The sequence below is a fragment of the Amblyomma americanum genome, chromosome 8 (genome assembly GCF_052857255.1).
Source record: "Amblyomma americanum isolate KBUSLIRL-KWMA chromosome 8, ASM5285725v1, whole genome shotgun sequence".
Taxonomy (NCBI): domain Eukaryota; kingdom Metazoa; phylum Arthropoda; class Arachnida; order Ixodida; family Ixodidae; genus Amblyomma; species Amblyomma americanum.
This window is the reverse complement of record NC_135504.1, coordinates 57606064-57614353: the sequence shown is the minus strand read 5'-3', so window position 1 is coordinate 57614353 and position 8290 is coordinate 57606064.

The following is an 8290-nucleotide window of genomic DNA, read 5'->3' as shown; positions in this document are numbered from 1 at the left end:
AAGGCTCGTTCCTAAGATCACATGTCTGATCGCTTGACTTGTCCAATCCTGTCCTGAAAGCTATTAATAGTTGCTGATGACTTTGTACAGATGGCACATGCCCACTGCGAGGGATTAGCCAGGGTATGGCGCCATCCCAGACAAGAGATAAAATTCCTGGTCTCAATTACGCCTTTCGCGTATTTAACGAGAGACTTTCCGTGCATTTCGGCAGTTAGGCCAACTCTGCTCAATCACAGCAAAGGAGAGAACCAGGCCGGTCGGATATGTGTCAATTAAGGCGAACGGTCCCAGCATAGATAGATCAGGAACTTGGGAAATGCTGGCGATGGTTAGCGTGTTTGAGAACTATACTTCAGTAAAATTGAAAACAAAAATACTTGAAAATAAATTCGAAGTTATAAATTACAGTCATTTTTGCGATGGTATAACTCTGCACATACTCGCAATATGGTTTCGAGGTATGTGTTCCGATGTTAGCGCCAAAAGAGAGGAGAGCCACAACCAAAAAGATGTTAAGAGTGTTTTGATCAGTCTCCACAAACTCACCCTTCTCTTTTCAAGGTTACACGGGCGAGACGTTGCCCACAAAAAATCTCAAATAGCGGGACCAAGCTACGTACCAATTTGCCAAGCAATTTTTTTTTCTTTTCGGCAAGCTAGGTGGTATGGGAGAGATTTCGATAGGAATAAACTACCAGTTAGTTTCAGAATATAGCCTCACAAGCCGCGCATTGCTCTCTGCGACTCACGAGGTCGATGGACGGATAGCATGCATTTCTCTCCCACCATAAAGCATTTCGCACAATTTTGAGCCTGCGAAAAAAGCGGTTGCAATATTTTGTCACTTGGTTTTCGGTGCTGGAATTTCTGAGGTAGCCACTCCAAGGATTAGCACATAATTATTTTTATTTTTGCTTTCTAAACTGCACACGAGACTAAAAAAGGGAAATTATAAAACCGTGCAAAGTTCTACAGCGCAAAACGCACGGCACGACAAGCAGAGAGAAAGCCAACAGAGGGAGTCCACCGCTGACACTAAGGAAAGAAGCGGTGCAATCTAAGCATATGCTACGAAGCTGTCCTAAATAGTAATGTCGCTGTGTTAGCTAGTGAACCACAGAAGCCGCTCATTTAGGAGGTGAGTAAAGATTTGTTCAGCTGAATAAGAATTCTCTAAACTATGGTACGGCTGAATTAAACATTTCGAGAGAGCTTCGAGCACTAATGTGAGGACCACCATTTTTCGTTTTCTTTCGTCCTTCTCCCCGCTTCGTTTTCTTTCTCTCCTTTCTTCTGTTTTCTCTCTTCTCCTTCTATTCGCTTGTCGGTTGGTAAAGCATTGCGGCGATCCCCTGGGGCGCCATGGCAAGCCAAGCAAAGAACGGACAACTACAACAGGCTTCATTTACACTACGACTCAGGGTGGACTGCCATGAAAGGTTCCTGCTCTAAATAAATCTCTGCTGTGTGTATCCCATTCTGAAAAAGAGACAAAACTGTCAATAACCTATGCTCAAAATTGTTGCTATGATGTGCTATGAAATGAAAAGTTGGAAATGTTAACTATGAAGCAGGGCTGAAGCACGTTTGCTTCAGAACAAAATTTAAAACAAAAGTCCGATATATTCGCAGCAATGACGAAAGAGCTTCATGGCAAGGCACATGTAGTGTATAAATAGCTCGACCACATCAAAACGAATGTTGCAGATGGTTAGAAAGATAAATCGCAGCTACTCCCCATTGACATGTGCTGCGGACACTCATGAGACAAGAAAGGCCCGGGTTCGAACCCGACCGCGGCGGCTGCGTTTTTATGGAGGAGAAACGCTAAGGCGCCCGTGTGCTGTGCGATGTCAGTGCACGTTAGAGATCCCCAGGTGGTCGAAATTATTCCGGAGCCCTCCACTACGGCACCTCTTCCTTCCTTTCACTCCCACCTTTATCCCTTCCCTTACGGCGCGGTTCAGGTGTCCAACTATATATGAGACAGATACTGCGCCATTTCCTTTCCCCAAAAAACCAATTATTATTATTATTAAAAATCACATGTAGAACTACGTGCACAGAACACACGGTGCGCGGAATGCATATGCAGCCCATTAGTGTTATGCTTTTGAATGCTTCTGATGGTGATGGTGTTTAATTTTAATGGCGCAACGGCATCTTTACCCAAAGAAAGCACCGCCATAAAGTATATTTCTTTTGTACAAGCTGGGATCAAAGATGCATTTACCAAGCATTTTTTTCATTTTCAGTTCGTTTCATTCACCATACATGCCCAACCCTCGAAGATGTTTCAACTGTCAAAGGTTCGGCCACGGCTCACGGAGTTGCCTCAGTCGCAAAACTTGCGCCAAATTTGCTTCGAAGGATCACCATTCAGATGAATGTGACACAGCTCCGCTCTGCGCAAACTGTGAAGGAGACAATGTTGCATACTCCAGTGCGTGTCCATCATAGAAAAAAAATATAATCACCATAAATACGAAGGAAAACATTTTATTTAAAGAAGCGAGAATGCGTTTTGCGCTTACCAACTTATTCTCCTTCATAGAAAACCCCAACTTCGCTGATGTGGTGCGCAAGGGCGGAACCCCACGCAGCACTTCAGCACCTGTCGAGGCCACTTTCATCGACCATATGGCAGGGCCAGCCACGCCCCAGGCTGGATCAGCGAAAGCTGCGCTGCCATTGCCAAAGCAATGAGCAGCGGTCCTTTTCCCCACGTCGGGGAGGCCTGAAATGCACATACCCACGGCTTCTGCGTGTTCCTCCAGTCCGCCCGCTTTCCAGCGGCGGATCAGCTCTGTTGAGCGAATAAAAGACACAGCCCTCACAACGGGCTCAGAACATAACAAAACCACCCTTTATTCCCACCCATGTACATAAAGATGACTTTTCTAATTCAATGGAACTGTAGAAGACTGCTGAGAAATTACAGTGACATTACACATATTTCAGGGTCAATGTTGCCCGTAGCTTTATGTCTCCAGGAAACCAGTCTTGGTCCACAACATGAGAATATCCTGAAGCATAAAACTTTTATACGCGATTCCGAACATCCGAACAGACTCTCGGGAGGCGTCGCGACTGTCGTTCAAAGCGGCGTCCATGCTCAAGAAATCAAACTCAAAACAAAACTAGAAGCGGTTTCGGTCAGCATCGTCAGCTATAAAAGGATAACAATCTGTTCTGTTCCTCCTCATTTAACCTCAACGGCCCATGATCTGCAAGACCTGATCGATGGACTTCCAGAGCCATATTTGTTAGTTGGGGATATTAAAGCTCATTCCCCATTTTGGGGAAGTGAACGCTGCGACTATAGAGGAAGAATTATCGAAGATATCATCCTCACAAATATTTTGTTTTGTTTTTTAAATATGAACAATGCCACATACTACTCTCCAACTTCAGGGCTAATAAGCGGTTCAGATTTGTCTTTTAATTCACCGCCGGTTTTTAACGATTTCATACGGGATGTCACCGACAACTCTAATGGGAGAGATCACCTCCCTGTACTAATCACTTTAACGTCTCCACCCGTAATCATCCCAACAAAGCCGTGACGTTGGAAGCTCCATGCAGCAGCCTTTACAGCAACTTTACGGCCGCTTTTACGACAGCTTTTACGTCAACCTTTTACAGCAAAAGTCACATTAGAAAAAAATTGGTTTAGATTAGTTAGTTAGTTATATTGATTTTAATGGCGCAAAAGCAACTGAGGCTATGATGCGCCAAACACACGGTTAGAGCTTTTGTTAAAGGTTACGCTTTTTATATCTAAAGTTTGTATAAAACATTGGCTTCTCTGAGAAATTTAAAAATGCTGGAAAAATCAACCAGTGCTTGATCTCCTAAAAGTAACATGGGGTGTAGTGGGATGTAATCATTGTACAATGTTGTGAAATATTTTTTCCTCAGTTGTTCCAGTTTTTTGCATACAATTAAAATGTGGTTTACCGTGAGTTCATCGCCACACATTTCGCTGAGAGGTTTGCCTTTTTTTGTCAGTAAGAAGTTGTGAGTAAGGTGTGTGTGTCCAATGCGTAGTCGACACAAAATAACTTCTATGAAACGCTCCTGATGTGTACATGATCTCCATTCTCCCAAAACAGGTTTTATAGAATGTAGTTTGTTGTTTGTTTGTTCGTCCCATGCAATATGCCACTTATTCCTGAGTTTACTGTGCAGTAATTTAGAAAAATCCCTCTGTGGTATGTTAACTTGTTTTATATGGCCAATTCTAGCTTGTGCTGCGCAAGCATCTGCTCTCTCATTTCCTAAAATTCCAACATGGCTAGGGACCCAGCAGAATATGATGTTATGTTTTTGCTTTGTAATTTTAACTATGTTATGTATGATTTTTCCTATTATGGGTTCAGCAGCGTTTGTAGAATGCAGCGCTTTTAGCATACTCAGTGAATCGGTGTAAATGATGCTATTTTTTATGTTTTGTTTTACTATTTGTTCTACAGCTACAAAGATGGCATAACACTCCGCAGTAAATACCGATGCATACTGTGGCAATCGTATCATTTTTTCTTTTGTTCCTTGAATTACTGCACTTCCGACATGACTTTCTGTTTTTGAGCCATCAGTGTAAAATTCGGTGTAAGTGTAATATTTTTCTTGTAATGCAAAGAACTCTTGTAGTATGTGCTCGTGTGGTATTTTCTCTTTGTTTACGTGTGTCAATGTGAAGTCACACACTGAAGGAAGGCTGTACCATGGTGGTAGATATTCATGTCTTTGTGCAATATTAGGTAGGGCGTCCAGCACTGCTAAGTCTTCACATTTATCTTCAAAGCGCATTTTTAGTGGCCTGATAAAATGTGGTTTATTATTGAATAATCTTCTAGATGGGCACTTGGTAACAATGGGATAGCAGAGATGTTTAGGGAGAGAACGGGTTTTTAGGATGTATGTGCATGTTAGTGTGACTCTTCTATCCTCTAGTGTGGGCTCATTAGCTTCAACGTAAAGACTCTTTACCGGGGATGTTCTATAAGCTCCAGTTGATAGGCGCAAACCAAGATTAAGAACAGGGTCCAGTCGTTTCAAGTAGGATGCTCTTGCCGAACCATATACCACACACCCGTAGTCCAGCTTGGAGCGCACCAAAGAGCGATATATTTGCAATAGGCATGCTCTATCGGACCCCCACTGTTTTCGCGAGAGTACGTTTAATACATTGAGGGCTTGGGATGCTTTCTTTTTCAGGTTGTTAATGTGTGACAGAAATGTAAGTTTCTTGTCAAAAGTGACGCCTAAAAATTTATGTTCCTGTTTGACTGGCAGTGTGGTTTGATTCAAGCACAGATTGGGATCGACCTGTAGGCCTCGTCGTAATGAGAATAAAACAGCTATTGTTTTCTCAGGGGAGAACTTGAATCCATTTTTCTCTGCCCAAGCAGACAGTTTATTTAGTGTGATTTGTATTTGTCTCTCGCAGGACAGTATGTTGGATGAAGTGTATGCTATCTGTATGTCATCTACATAAACTGAATACATTACGGACTTAGGTATTACTTTGGCCAAAGAATTCATTTTTACTATAAAGAGTGTCGTACTTAAAATGCATCCCTGGGGTACGCCATTCTCTTGGGTGAATGTCGTTGATAGAGTTGCTCCCAGACGGACTCTGAATGTGCGGTTAGTCAGGAAGTCGTTCAAGCAGTTCAGCATCCTGCCGCGGATCCCTAGATCTGCTAGGTCATGGAGGATGCCGAACTTCCACGCAGTATCATATGCCTTCTCCAAATCGAAGAAGACACCGATACAGTGCTGTTTGTGGATGAACGCCTCTCGGATGGTGTTTTCTAGGCGGACAAGGTGATCAGTGGTCGAGCATGTTTTCTTAAATCCACATTGATGTAAATCTAAGAGTCGACGAGATTCAAGTGTGAAGGTCAGTCTAATGTTTACTATGCTTTCGAAAGATTTAGAGATGCAGCTGGTGAGGGCTATCGGTCTGTAATTGTTAGGACTTGTTGGTTGTTTTCCGGGTTTCAGAAAAGGTACTATTATTGCTTTCTTCCACTCCTCAGGTATTCTGCCAGTCATCCATATTTTGTTAAAGAAGTTCAACAATGCCTGCACGGCAGCCTCAGAGAGATGGGCAAGCATAGCGTAATGCACATTATCTGGGCCTGTTGCTGTCTTTTTACCAGAAGATAATGCCTTAATTAATTCCTGGAGTGTGATGGGTTGATTGTAGTCCTCGTTCATACCTGCTGCAAATGGAAGTTTTTGTTTTTCTGCTATTGCTTTGTACTTCTGGAACGTGTTTGTGTAATTGGACGAACTGGAAACTTCAGCAAAATGCTCACCTAGTATGTTGGCCTGTTCTTCTAATGATGTTTGTGTCCCGGATGTAGTCAACAGAGGAAGTGTGAAAGGGGTATGGTCACTACTGAATCTTCGAACTTTTTCCCACATTTTTTTTGAGGTTATTGAGCTGCTTATAGAGGACACATATTTCTGCCATGAGGATTTCTCGGCATTTCTCCGAACGAATCGCGCTCTGGCCTTGGCCCTCTTAAAGGCAATCAAGTTCTCCGCTGTGGGATACCGACGCAGAGAGCCCCAAGCTTTATTTTGTTGTTTTTTTGCCAATGTGCATTCTTGTGTCCACCATACTTTATGTTTTTTGTGTACGAGTCCTGTTGTTTGTGGTATGGCTAGTGTAGCGGCCGATATTAAGCATGTAGTAAATTTTCCATTAATTTCGTCTATGCTGAGATCTTCACAAAATTCTTTTTCTAGTGTGGCACTTGCTGTAAAAAGTGACCAGTCGGCGAGGTGAAGTTTCCAGCGCCGTGGTCTTGTGGGGATGACTGCAGTAGACGATGAGAGGCTGATGATAATAGGTAGGTGATCACTTCCCAGGGGGTCATTTAAAACATCCCATTTAAAAGCGTTAAAAAGCGATGGTGATGCGAAAGCTAAATCGAGAAAGCTCATTTTTGCCGAGCTTGGGCAACAATAAGTTGCTTTTCCTGTATTTAAAAGGCAGATGTTATTTGAGAGGATAAAATCTTCGATTGTTTGCTCCCTAGAGTCGCAGCGCTCGCTTCCCCAAAAAGGGGAGTGAGCGTTAAAATCCCCAACTACCAGATATGGCTCTGGAAGTTCATCTATCAATTCTTCTAGATCATGGACTATTAATGTAAAATGTGGAGGAATGTATACGGAACAGATTGTTAGTGTTTTATAGCTGACGATGCTGACTGCAACCGCCTCAAGTTTTGTATTGAGCTTGATTTCTCGAGCAGGGACGCCGCTTTGGACGACAATTGCGACGCCTCCTGAGAGTCGATTTGCCTGCTCGCGATCGCGTCTAAAAGTTTGATAATGCTTCAGGATATGTACATGTTGTGGACCAGGATTGGCCTCCTGAAGACATAAAACTATGGGTAACATTGACCCTAAAATATGTGTTATGTCACTATAATTCCGCATAAGTCCTCTGCAATTCCATTGAATTAAAAAAGCCATGCTTGTGTTTTTGAGAGAAAATGAAAGGAGATTTACTTATGTGGTGGGCCCGTTATGAGGGGCCTGTCTTTCTTCCGCTCAAGAGAGCTGTTCCGCCTCTGTAGTGGAGGCGGAGTGGGTGCTGTATCCATCACCTCAACCGAGGTGCTGGAGAACCGCGGAGGGCCCGCGGTTGTGTTAGTTTCAGGCCTCTCCCGACGGGGGGAGGTCCTGCGGGATGCCGACCCATGGACCGGCGCTCCCTGCTTTGAGGGTGGCAGAGCAGCCTTCGGTGTCCCTGCCTGGGGCGTGGATGGCCCTGCCACTGGCTCTGTGAAAGCAGCCTCGGCAGGTGCCGTAGAGCTGTGTGGTGCTACGCCCCCGCGCACCACATCAGCGAAGTTGGGTTTTGCTGTGAAAGAGAATGTGTTCGTAAGCGCAAAACGCCTCCTTGCTTCTTTGAATGAAATGTTTTCTTTTGTCTTTATGGTAATTATTTCCTTTTCTTTTTTCCAGGACGGACATGCCCTGGAGTACGCTGCATGGTCTCCTTCGCAGTTTGCGCAGCGCAGTGCTGCGTCACATTCCTCAGAATGCTGGTCTTTCGAAGCGCATTTCGCGCAGGTTTTGCGGCCGCGGCAACTTTGTGAGCCGTGGCCAAACTTTTGACAGTTGAAACATCGGCGGGGATTGGGTATATAATGTCTGACGTTGACTTTCAAGTATCCAACTTCGATCGTTTCGGGCAAGGTACTGGTATTAAATGTGAGGACCATGTGTTTGGTATCTATTTCTTTGTTATCCCTGCGGA